General features: G+C 41.5%; 2 long non-coding RNA genes across 4 annotated transcripts in view; one reads left to right on the top strand and one right to left on the bottom strand.

Annotated features, from left to right (window-relative positions):
• LOC128627874 (uncharacterized) overlaps nt 1–12,494 on the top strand; it is a 55,890-nt gene that overhangs the window by 25,564 nt on the left and 17,832 nt on the right. For 2 of the 3 annotated variants that reach the window (XR_008392163.1, XR_008392165.1), the window contains exons 2-3: nt 4,379–4,465; nt 5,720–5,888. This is a non-coding gene — a long non-coding RNA (uncharacterized LOC128627874). Of the gene's footprint in view, nt 1–4,378; nt 4,466–5,719; nt 5,889–6,110; nt 6,310–12,494 lie in introns of all 3 variants that reach the window. The other variant, XR_008392164.1, reaches the window with a different exon arrangement.
• LOC128627875 (uncharacterized) lies at nt 5,804–11,155 on the bottom strand. Its single transcript, XR_008392166.1, has 3 exons — nt 10,997–11,155; nt 7,377–7,427; nt 5,804–5,863 (listed from the first exon to the last, which is right to left on the bottom strand). It is a non-coding gene; the product is annotated as an uncharacterized LOC128627875 (long non-coding RNA).

The following is a 12,494-nucleotide window of genomic DNA, read 5'->3' as shown; positions in this document are numbered from 1 at the left end:
CCAAGATTCACAGATCACACAGGCCGAGGAGGACAATAAATACCCTGAATGATGGAATCAGAATGCAGAAGGGTCTGTGGAAAATGGAATAATAAAATGAATCCAACATGCAGAATTCAATAGGGGTTGAAGTCTTTTCCCAAGTCTAAAGCATTAACTGTACACAGAATGGGGAAAATGTTTCTTAATAGTGGTGTCCTATAATGCTATTAATTTTAATTTATCACAAGAGTAGTAACAGTGATCAAAATAATATCTCACATTTCTGGAATGTTCACTATTAATCATCTCATTTAGTTTTCTCATAATTCCATAAGGAAGATATATTGTCAGTATAGTCCCTATTTTATTTTTGAGAAAGCTAAGAATTATAAGTAACATAACCAAATTCCTATAGCTAAAAAGTGGGTAGGTCAAAATTTGATCAAAAAGCTACAGCCCTTATTATTTACCTCTATAGTATACTATTTCCCAGGGAAAAATGATCTATTATCTAAAAAGCTGATTCGGTCTTGGATTAAATGGCATGAATTAGTATCACAATATGTATGTCTAGGGAATAATAGTCTCTGTCTTTTCTGATTAGAAGAATATTTGCAACACTGCTCTAAAGTCTAAAGCCCACATGCTGACAAACAGGAACCAGTAGCTCCTTCCCACAACCATACCACCTTCCCTTCTGTTTCAGAGGATAAGGATGCTCAAGGCCAACTCCGCCACCTTGGCTCTGATCCTGAGCCATGTCTCCTCTGGAACTCCAGCAGTTGGCTCTCCTATCTCCTGTATCTCCAACATATCACTTTCTACTAATTTTTCTCCTCAGCCAATAAAATTATTTTTAATTTTCCACCCTACAGAAATAAATAACCCTTCTAAGACCCCAACTGTAGAAATATGTACCTTTAAAACTACTACTTCTAATGAGTCTTTGTTAAACCACACTTCTTAAAAGAATATTTAACATATGATATCTCCACCTCCTTCCTTAGTTTCCAGAAAAGTTGGCTATGCCCAGGAAGTGCAAAATATAAAACTCTCTCAGTGGCAGCCATTTTTATAAGTCAAGGAAGTTGACAAACTGGGTGCTTTGTTGATTGCTTGTATCTTAAGGACTGCTCATTTATCTGATGCGCATCCAGAGAGCATTCATCAATCTGTTACAAAGTCTAGTTTTCACAGGTGTGTTCTCCTGCTAAATCACTTGAATGCACTATGACACTGTGAACCTAAATTCTACCTGATTTTTACTGGCTCTGTCTTGGTTTTCTCATTATATGATTCTTAATATAATAATGCTGACTACTTCTGCCCTTTTATAGTTAAGAAATAACTTGGGTGGCTGTCACAATATTTAACTTATCATGGGAACAGTGGTTATGTTCAGGGATGAAATCAATAAAAAATGGCTGGTTCCACTTTTCATAATCAGTGGAATAAGCAGCAGTGACAGGAAGGATTTGAGTCAAGGCAAGTTCCTGTGGGTCCGTGTCTCCCCTGGGATGGTTATTCCCCAGCACCACATCCTCTGAGAATAAGAGAGACCTGAGTCACTTGGGCAAAACACTTCGTGAGTACGTATTTTCACAAAGGCACGGAGCAGCGTGAGTTTCAATCGCAAGTGTAACATAATTATACATCTAAGTTTCACAACTAGACTGTATTAAGAATGCCAGTGGTATTGGAAAGTTCTAATTCTTGCCAATTTTTACTCTTAGACCACTTCTGTAGCTAATGAATTGTAGCAAGCAATATCTTTCAAGGAAAAATCCTAAACTTTCCTAAAGGTAGAGGTGAAAGAATAATTAAATTAAACTGTTAAGATACAGAAGAATAATTTTTCCTACCAGATACTTACTTGGCTTTTTGAAGTTTTTTGTTCTTGACCATTTGTAACACATAATTAGAACAACAAATGGTCAGAGACAGGATGGAATGAAAGGCGGGGTCTAGGGCGCCGGCGGCAACGGCAAGGCCTGTGGGCAGAATCCAGCCCTCCACCTCGTTTCTCCCCGCTGGCAGCGCTGAGCTTCTTGCCCCCAGTTAAGAAGTACTGAATTTTTTGGACTGTGAGACACATCAGACCATAAGACGCACCTAAGTGTTAGGGGAGGAAAATAGAAAATAATTTTTGAAGCAAAAATGTGGTAAAATATTTAATAACATAAATAACATAGGCTGCTGCCCCCTGCCTTGCCACAGTGAGCCAGGTAAGCTACATTCGGACTCTAAGACACACCCCCATTTTCCTCCCAGATTTGGAGGGGGAGTGCATCTTATAGTCTGAAAAATACGGTAGTTACATTTAAACAGTCCTGAAATTACATTTGGCCCGTTGAAGGCCACCAAGAGGCTGATGTGGCCTTCGGTGAAATTGAGTTTGAGTCCACTGGTCCAGGTGCGGTGCAGGGTGAGCATCATACACAACTAGATCATTTTATGTATCTAGACTCACTCCGAATTTAAGGAACACAATTATATTAGTGCTTATATTAAAAAATAGCATTTCACACTTCAAAGGACATTGGCTCGCATTATAAAATTGTGTGCATTACTCACAAAATGTTTTCATTCGCAGCTTAAATGAATAAACCTGAGCTAGAGAAGGTGATATGCCCAGTCTTCTGTCCCCTAGCTCAAATATCTCTCCCCCGTGCCATATATATGCATGTATTTACTTTCATCTGTGACCTTTATTAGTTTCCATTCCTTAAATGAGAGGAGAGAGAGAGGAGGGGAAAGAGAGACAGAAGGGAAAGCCAGACTTGTTATTAGAATGAAATGGCATACAGAGTTAGTGATACTTTGAAAGCATTTTGCAAGCATGTACAAATGCTAGAAAGAGCCCTGCAATAACAAACAAGAAATTGGAACCACTATGTATTTTTCCAAAGTAGATTTTATTTAGTAATCAACTTTCTAATTTAATTTTATTTTTGACCTTAGGTCGATGGAGAGGGAGGGAAAAAGAAAGGGAGAGAAACATCAACTTGTTGCCTTCCATACACCCCCTGACCAGGGACCAAACCTGAAACCCAGGCATTGCCCTGACCAGGAATCAAACCAGCCACCTTTCCGTTAGTGGGACGACACCCAACTGCTGAGCCATACTGGTCAGGGCTAATGATCAACTTTTAAAAGTGAAGTAACTTTCACTAACCATTATGGAAATGCAAATCAAAGCCATGAGAAACCATCTCACAGCTGTTATAATGGCTATTATCAACAACACAAGTAGTAAGTATCAGAGTGGTTATGGAGAAAAAGGAAGCCTCATTCACTGCTGGAGGGAATGTAGACTGGTATGGCCACTATGGAAAACAGTATGGAGATTCCTCAAAAAATTAAGAATAGAGTTACCATAAGACCCAACAAATCCCTCTTCTGGGTGTCTATCCAAAACACTTGAAAACACTTATTTGAGAGATACATGTACCCCTACACTCACTGCGGCATTATACACGATGCCCAAGACATGGGAACAACTGAAGTGCCCTTCCATACATGATTGACTAAAGAAAATGTGGTACGTGTACACAGTGGAATACTACTCAGCCATCAAAGAAGATGAAGTACTGCCATTTGCAACAACATGGGTGGATATTGAGCATATCACACTGAGTGAAATAAGTCAGATGGAAAAGCCAAGAACCGTATGATTTCACTCATGTGGGATATAAAACTGAAAGCAACAAATGAACAAACAAGACAAAAAGCCAAAAACTCATAGGCTGTTGCCCGGGGAAGGGGGGGTGCGGAGAAGTAGAAGAAGTGAAGGGGGTCAGATACGTGGTGATGGAAGGAGACCTGGTTTGGGTGGTGGACACACAATGCAGTATGCAGACGGTGTATTATAGAGTTGTGCATACAAAACCTATATAATTTTATTAACCAGTGTCTCCCCAACACATTTAATAACATTTTAAAAATAAAATAAAAATAATAAAAGTGAAGAAAGCTTACGTAATGTGCTGAAAAAAATCACATTTGGTACCAAGTTTCTAACCCATACTTATGGCCGACACTTTAGTGTAAGTTACCAAATATTATTAAAAGAGCATTAAATAGAGCTAAGAAAAAAGAATAACCTTAAAGTGTTCCACAGGTACAAGAAATAGTTTAAAGGAATATTCTATTAAACATGTTTTCATGAAAAGATCAAATAGCATGCAGTTATTTCATAATTACCTTTCAGCTCCTTGCTATGTAATGATTCATTTGGTTATACATGGTTTACAAATTAGTACCCCCAAAGATCTAAAAAAAATTACCAGAACATGGTGATTATCCTTAGAGTTACATGGTTTCTCAAAGGGTAATTGCCATTTAATTTGCTAGGTATGAATTCATATCATGACCTCATGGCAATTCTTGTTCTTAGGAATGACCTGCATGGCTGTAGGAACCCCCAAAATGTTGTGTGTTGCTGGTGTATAAGAAAGCGTGGAACAGGTGCAGCTCCAAAATGGTGAGTGCTGTGTGTGTGTGCATGTCCCTGGCTTTGCAAGGCTCACTATAAATATTGTCAACAGCACCTATGCACATATTCACAGACATGTGTAAACATATATCTGCAGGTTCCTTAGGTCTCCCACAGGTTGACTGACTTCATTTTACCCAATTAAGGGTCACTTCTAAAAAGCCACGCCCATCTGTTAGATTTATTAAGTGGTCAATGGAAGAGAAATATAAATGTCTCACCTTCCTTTTAAAGTCCAGAGGAAAAGTAAAAACAACTTTCATTAAACACAACAAGTAAAAGCGTACAGTTTAGGAGGGAGAGCAATAAAGATCCCGGACACGGCTCTGAGAGCTGTGTGGGTAGCACGAAGTCCGTCCTGTGTGCGTGGGTGTGATACAACAACATGTGCTTCTGTGAGGGGGGGAGTGCAACCCACCACTTGGGCCCCAAACTGTGGTGTGCTGAAGCCACTTCCAACTGGCTAGTGAGAAATGATTGTTAAATATTTAGGAATTTTGCAAACAGGTTGTGAAACTGTTGGAATCTTGAAATCAGCCATGGTGGGATTATTTACACCCTGGAAATTGGCAAAACACTGTAAGCCAAGGTTTCCCCCTCTGCCCCAGAGAGCCAATTTACTAGCATACAGCTGAGTTCATGTTAAAGGAACACTTTAATGAAAAGCCTGCTTTTCTGATTATTCCTAGTTCTCTAATAATAATTCTCCCTACTTACCAACTCTTAAACTTTGCCCCTTCCCCTGAGTGACTCCAAGTCTGGTTTCCCTTCTTTCATGGGGCTCTTCCAACCCATGCGGAGACTGTTACAACTGCACACCAGTTTGTAGGAAGCCCATATGTGAATATTAATAGTCAAGAGTACAGATCTGAATTTGAGTCCAGCTCAGACAATATGGGTTTGAATCCACGGGCCCATATTTACCAGATATGAGATTTAAGTAGTACTCACTTTTTTATGCTTCCATTTTCCTATTTGTGAAAGAGGCATAATAGTTCTCACCTAATAGAGTTGCTGTGGGAGTAATATCTTCCTTACAGGGTTGTTTTGGGGATTAAATGACTTATCGTATATAAAACATTTGGAATTCTGGACACAGAAAACCCTTTACATGTATTTGTGATTGGGCAGGTTATCACATCTACCTGGCACACTGTAGGCAAGCACTAAATTGTAATTATTTCTCTTTTTTTTGCAATTCTGTTATTATGTAGAAATGGTTTAAAACAGCTTTTTCTTCAGGTGCTGCAAGGCCGATGTCCCCTGGGCTGCAGCCTGGCCATGTGGAAGCTTCCTGTTGTCACATCTGATGCCATATTCTGGGAGCGATGTTTTAGCTTTGAAAATGAGCAAGTACAAAGTGGTGTGGTCCAGGCAACCTACAACCTGTGGAAGGAGGCAGGACAAGCAGGTAGGTGACCCATCCTTTTTTTGAACTGACCGAACACTGCCTGTAACAGTGTATAAAAACTGCATGGTTTTATTTTGTATTCCCATGGGACTCCATTTGAGCCTAGGCTACTATGGTGATAACATTGCATTACCATTTTGTGTTTGGGCTGGGAGGGGTGGCAGTGAGAATGGTCCTGCCCCACTGCTCCACACCTGCTTCTCTGCCCTCTCTCTACAACAGTGGTCCTGTGTTCAGTGGCACTCTGCCTGCAGAGAGCCCCAACAGAAGGGACAGAATCTGTGGGGCCTGTCCCATGAGCATGCCAGTGCCAACAGAAAGGGGAAGAGAAGGTGTCTCTCCAGCTCACACTCGATGGACAGAGCCAGCTTGGCATTCCAACTCCTTGGCCTCTGTGGACTAAGTCCCCCAGGGCCTCCAGGTAAAGCCTCTTCCCCCAAAGCTCAGCCTCTTTAACAGAGGGATTATTAGCTATGAAAAATACAGTATGTCACAGTAGGTTTGCAAATTGGCCATCAGACTCCACAAGTGAAAACAAATTCGTGAATGAGGCTCTGTAACCACGTAAGCAAGAGGCCCGATTATATATTTTGCATAGAGTGGCCCCTAATACAGTATATGGTTTTAATGTAGCTTCTTGAATATCTCTAAAGACATGCTGAAACTATGTCTATCAGTAATTTCTCTGGTGAATTGTGATGCTCTCTTAGATCAACAGACTTTATGCAAAAATAACACCGACCTATCAAAACTCTATGTTCTGCAAGAGTCAAGAAACAGAAGGTGACATTCCATTCTCTAAAATCCCAAGTTAGTTGTATATAGTTTTTCTATTTTTGTTTTTTGCCTGTAGTCTTTAAAAGTTGTTTTCCTTGTTTCAGTACAAATAATATTAATCTGTCACGGTGACCAGTTGAATAAGAAAAAGAAAGGGGAGCAGGATGAAGGGGAAAAGAATCATGGCCAACAGCCACTGGGAGCTGGGATGAGAATCCAATGCTAGTAGCTTTACGCACCACTTCATGAATACACACAACAACCTGGGAGGCACACTGTGTTATCAGCCCTGTTTTCAGAGGGGTTGAGTGCCAGAGGGGTGAATGAACGTATCCAAGGTCACAGAGATTATCAGTGGTATAGGATCCAAAGATAGGCCCTCTGACCGAAGAATTTTATGTTTAACCATTGTACTTTATGTTCAGAAGCATTTTGAATTCTGGGATTGAAATAAAGGAACACATGATTACAAGTTGGTACCATTAAATAATTAGAACATGTAAACCACATCCCTGGAAAAGAAAAACAATAGTCCTGATGTTTCCATGTTTGTTGATTTCCATAGTCCCACTATGGTTCATTTCAAGCTGCCGATGGTTTAGTACTGAGCTTTTACCACTGCTGCGTATCATTGACTAAATATGTGATAAGATGTGGTCTGATGTAGGTTTAAGAGAATTGTGTCCTGGGCTCTAGTACTTCTTTACTTACATGGTGCTGTAGCAAGATTCAGTCTTTTTGAGCTTCAAATTCCTCCCTCATCTGCAAAACAAAATTCGAGAGAATCAGTTCACCTTCCATTTTTTTCCCTTTAAAGTCGTAGGAAGGGTTTATAAAATGAGACTTGACAGTTTTGAAAGTACAGTATTTTTGTTAAATGTGAAAATGGGAATCTGCTAGTCACTGAGAAGGTCACTGTTGGAGAAGAAACATTCAGTTTCAAGTTTACTGAACTCAGTAAACATAGTCATCTCTTTTCCTTCTCAGGTCTTTGCCTTGTCCAAGCTCTTCTTGAACTAATTTTATTATTGGGTAATAGTTGGAACAATCAAAGTCACTTTGTGATTTTATCCGAAAGTATTTTGATTTTTCTATGGCAAAGTTCCTTAAGCTAGGATATTTGATACAGTTAGTTTCCTTTGTATTCCTATTTGTATATTGCATTTCTATATAAAGGCATTATTGAGAAGTAACCAAACTTCACAAGACTGCCAGAGAGTGCAGGATCAAAAATAAAAAAATTAATTAAATTAAATTAAAAAACCCAAAAAGGATGTGTATGTATCAAAATGGAGATTTCAGAGGGCTTAAGAACAGACTTTTACCTTTATCTATGCTGGAGAGGGCAGATTTTTAGAAAAGGCGTGAAGAGCCAACACTTCATTGGCCTCACTCTCCAAAATACAAAGGATGCCTCATTTTTCTAAAAAGTATCTAAAAGTCAATGAAGTTTATTAGCTATTAAATACATATAGAGTTTTGATTTTCATAAACATTCATTTTTTCACGTACATACCCTTTTAAATGCTATGCTACTTAGGCTTTGACTCAACGTTGATAGTTGAGAATTAGCCTTCGTTCAGTCCTTGGGAAGCATATGATTTCGGGATAGTCTACAGTGAAAGAAAAGCTTGATATTCTCATGTTGGAAACTTGGATATCTCTGAGCTTTCTTCTCCAGCAGGAAGCTGTCCTTCAGCATCCCCTCATTCCTTTCACAAATAGTGAAGACATGCCTGCCACGTGCCAGGCAGAGCAGAGGCCCAGGGCCATCAAATGAATGAGGTGTGCCCCGGCCCTGGAAGAGCCTGCCGGTGCACTGAGGAGGACTCTAGGGGGACAGAAAGTCCCCACACCAGGTGGCCAGTGCTGGAAGAGAGAGAGGAATAAGGAGCTGTGGAGGGCATGACTGGCCGCTGGCTGCACTGCCCTCAGCTGCAGAGGACATGTGGGTGCATCACAGACACATAGACTTTCTCTATTAAAATCATTTCCTTTTTGTTGATTTGTATAGAATTGTAACAGAGATAAATTTAATGACTTTTATTTTTTTATTCTTGAGTTCAACTAAAATGCATACGTTTTCAAATTCACATGTGCAAAAAGGAATCTTGCATATTCTATCAGTAGTTCTCTATCTTGGGTACAGGGTAGAATTAATTACCTAGGGGTGGTTTTTCAAAATACCAGTGTTTGGGCCACTTTTTCCTTGGTGGGCAAGGACTTAAGAAAATTTATGAGCCAAGATCGCATGTACTGAGGAGGCTGAAAGATGCAGCCGGAGTCTATGCTGCCCCAGGGACCCACACTGATCACCCACATTTGTGGCACATGCTGGCTTTAGGGGGTTCTAGGACAACACTTACCTACCCCACTGGGTGGTTGGTACCATGAGCCTAGACCACCTGCCATCTGATGAAGGGACAGGAACCCCCCTTGACCCTTGGAAATGATTTCCCATCTGGAGAGTTGGTGCTTGAAATTCCCCAATTAGATAGCTATACCTTTTCTAGAAGCTTTTTTCCCCTTTAAAATGTATAAGTACCTCAGAGGAATTACACTGTTATCTAAAGAAATCCAAAACACTAATTTGAAAAGATATATGCATCCCTATGTCCAATGCAGCATTATTTACAATAGCCAAGATATGGTGGATATCTGTGGATAATTGTCCATCCACAGATGAATGAATAAAGATGTGCTATGTATATAGAATGAAATATTACTTGGCCATAAAAGAGAATGAAATCTTAACCACTGTGACAACATGGATGGATCTAGAGAGTATTATGCTGAATGAAATAAGTCAGACAAAGAAATACAAATATCATATGGTTTCATTTATATGTAAAATCTAAACACAATAAATGAACAAACAAAAATGGGAACAGACTCAGACACGGGGAACAGACTGATAGTTGCAAGAGGGGAGGGAGTTTGGGAGAGTAGTTAAAACAAAGTGAAGGGATTAAGAAGTACAGATTGGTAGTCACAGAGTAGTCATAGGGATGTAAAGTACAGCATAGGGAACAGAGTCAATAATATTGTAATAACTATGGATGGTGCCAGGTGGGCACTAGACTTCCCAGGGTATCACTTTATAAGTTATATACATGTCTAACCACTAGACATACACCTGAAGCTAATATAGTATTGAATATCAACTGTAATTGAAAAATAAAAAAATATTAGTTATTGGTTATTGTATCATTTGGGACTCATTTCCTGAAAGCAGGTTTTGAAAGACAAGGTGGCAAGGTGAGTTTACGAGACTTGGATTCTCTAATGAGAACCAGAGAAGGTGCTGAAGAGAGGCCCCCATGCGGCCCTCTGCAGGGAACATCTCTCAGTGCGGACCCACAGGCCTCCCTCCCAGCCCCGCCCCCCGCCTCTGAGTAAAATCAGTTGTTTTTTTCCAGTGTCACTTAACACTTACACTACTTCTAGAGTTCTGGGGATGATGCTGTTTCAGCTAGTTCTGACCTCTCTGTTTGCTATCTACAAACTTCTTTGGAGCAGGATTCATGTCAAGAGAACTGAATAAGAAGCAAACAGAAAAATAAAATTCATAGAACACAAATGGGTAAAGGCATCACCGAATCCACAGAGTGACTGGCCTAGGTCAGTGTGGTCCTCCTCTGTATGCTGCTCGTGCCATGTGTGCAGGTCATCCTGACTCAGAACCCTGAGCCCCTGTCCTCAGAGAGGCTGGCCCCGGACTGCTCAGCAGAGCACTTAGCACTTTCTGAGTGCCCACCTCGAGGATGTGGGCTTGTCTTCAGAGGATGTCTCCTCAGAGGAAGGTGCTATGCAAATACTGGTATTGTTATTCTTTTAGCGCAAATTCATAATTGACTTTCTGTTAAACATTGCAGCAAGTTAAATTAATTCAGTATGATTACAGTCATTAAACAAATGCCTGGTAATGACTGCCTTCTTATTTTAGCATTCCTGAACTCACTGGGGTAATGCCATATAAGGTTTCTGTTCCATTGTTAGATTAATTGGGATGCACAACCGGCATTTTGCAATAGAGCAGCACAATGCTTTATAGCAACTGGACCGCAATTGCAGGCTCCTGCTGGAATGATTTACCTCCCAGTTTTTCCTATGGCTCTTACCATTCCATTAGGTACAATTTCCTAGTTCATTACAGCATACAAGTAGCTTAAGGCAATTTCTACCTGTTAAAAAAAAAGTGTGATTTTAAAACCAAAACACAGACAGGCATTCTCCCACAAATTTTTTTGACACTGAAACTAACCCAAAATGATAGGAAAAGTGATGATTTTAACCTGTTATCCCATCGATATGGTCATCCCAAGAATTACCTGCCAACTTAGCAAGCAGGATAGAAATAGTTAAGTCCTGAGGCTGTGAGTTAAAAACTCCGCCTGAGAGAGAAGCAGTGTAAGATGTCCCGGCCAGGTGTGCAGAATCGCTGCCCAGTGTGGATGGAGAAAGGCTGCCCTCCTGAGCCATGCTTCACAATCCCGGTCATCTGTCTGGTGCCACCTCAGCCACCGGCCTGATTCTGTAGAGCACATTGAATGATAACACCCTGCAAGTCAGCTGACTGCTGTGTCATAGCCGCTGCTCTCTGCAGTATCACAACTGCCAGAGCTCCAGTCCTGCAGTTTCCCAGTCGCAATGCGGCAGAGCCAAGGCAGAGGACTGGGCACAGAGCGACCGAGTTTTAAAGTGTTCTTTCCGGCTACCACTTAGCCTTTCGCACACGAGGAGTGTTTACCTTTGCGTAGCCAGCGGCAGAGAAGCAGTCTGAATGTACACGATGGCTTCTAACTTGGCAGCGTGAATTTTCAGCAGAGCAGGTACTGCTCGGAGCCTCGTAGCCAAACTGCCTGGCAGAGTGCGGCTGGTTTAACTCCACCGGCGGGAATAGTTTGGGGGCTTCTCATGCCACGCAGCTAGACCTGCAGGAATAAAGGCTAGGACAAAGGAGGCGATGCTTGCCACGGTGGGTCTGGCCGGGGCCTGTGCAGGCAACTCCACCGAAGTGATGCTGTGTGGCTCTCCCAGCTCACAGTTAAGGCTGGTGGTCCCAGGAGCTGGCTCAGATCCCCAGTCCTCAGTTAGAACACGGTTTAATGGAGAAGCCAGACTCCCTGACCTAAATCAATCCCAGCCCTCTCTGGATGCGGGGCAGCTGTCGACTAGCAGTGACCCAAGCAGCCATCAAGTGGAGAACCGCTGTGACTGCAGTGTGGGTGCAGGTGGAGCTGGGAGAATGACAGTCTAATTTCGGTCATCCGATGGCTTCTTCTTATTTTCCTAAATAATCATGCTCGCTAAGTATACAGTTGTCTGGATTAGTCTGCCTTCCATGCAGGCTTCATCTGCTCTGGCTGCAAGTCAGGGTGCCAGGCAAGGCTGCGTTACCACTGGCTCCCTCCTGCGTGATGCGTGCTGTGCCACTAGGACGGGTCACACTGACAACAAAGAAGGAAGCAGAAAGCATCACTTTCTCTTCTCTTGTGATGTTAGCGGAACCTAACTCTCCCTCGCAGTGATGCCCGTGTGTGGGCGTGTGTAAGTGTGTGTGCTTTAATTCATCTGATCGAACAGCCTAGCAGATATCATCATGGATGTGGTTTTAATGATTTGGAAAATAAAAAAAGACAGCCTGTGGAGACAGCCATTTGAGACAGCAGCATATTTAGGTTAATGCCAATTCGAAATACTTTGGTTTGTGAAGCCAAGCCCTAAGGGACGAGCTCGGTAACCGAGAGAGAGATCGTAGATAAAGAAATAAAAATGACAAGCATAATGGAGGCTCTCTGAAGACACTGTCAGAGCATCAGCTCATGG

This window comes from Artibeus jamaicensis, unplaced genomic scaffold, assembly GCF_021234435.1.
Source record: "Artibeus jamaicensis isolate MK-2021 breed Jamaican fruit bat unplaced genomic scaffold, CSHL_Jam_final contig_482, whole genome shotgun sequence".
In the NCBI taxonomy this organism is placed as follows: domain Eukaryota; kingdom Metazoa; phylum Chordata; class Mammalia; order Chiroptera; family Phyllostomidae; genus Artibeus; species Artibeus jamaicensis.
Note: the sequence above shows the minus strand (reverse complement) of the source record. Positions and strands in the feature narration are given on the sequence as shown.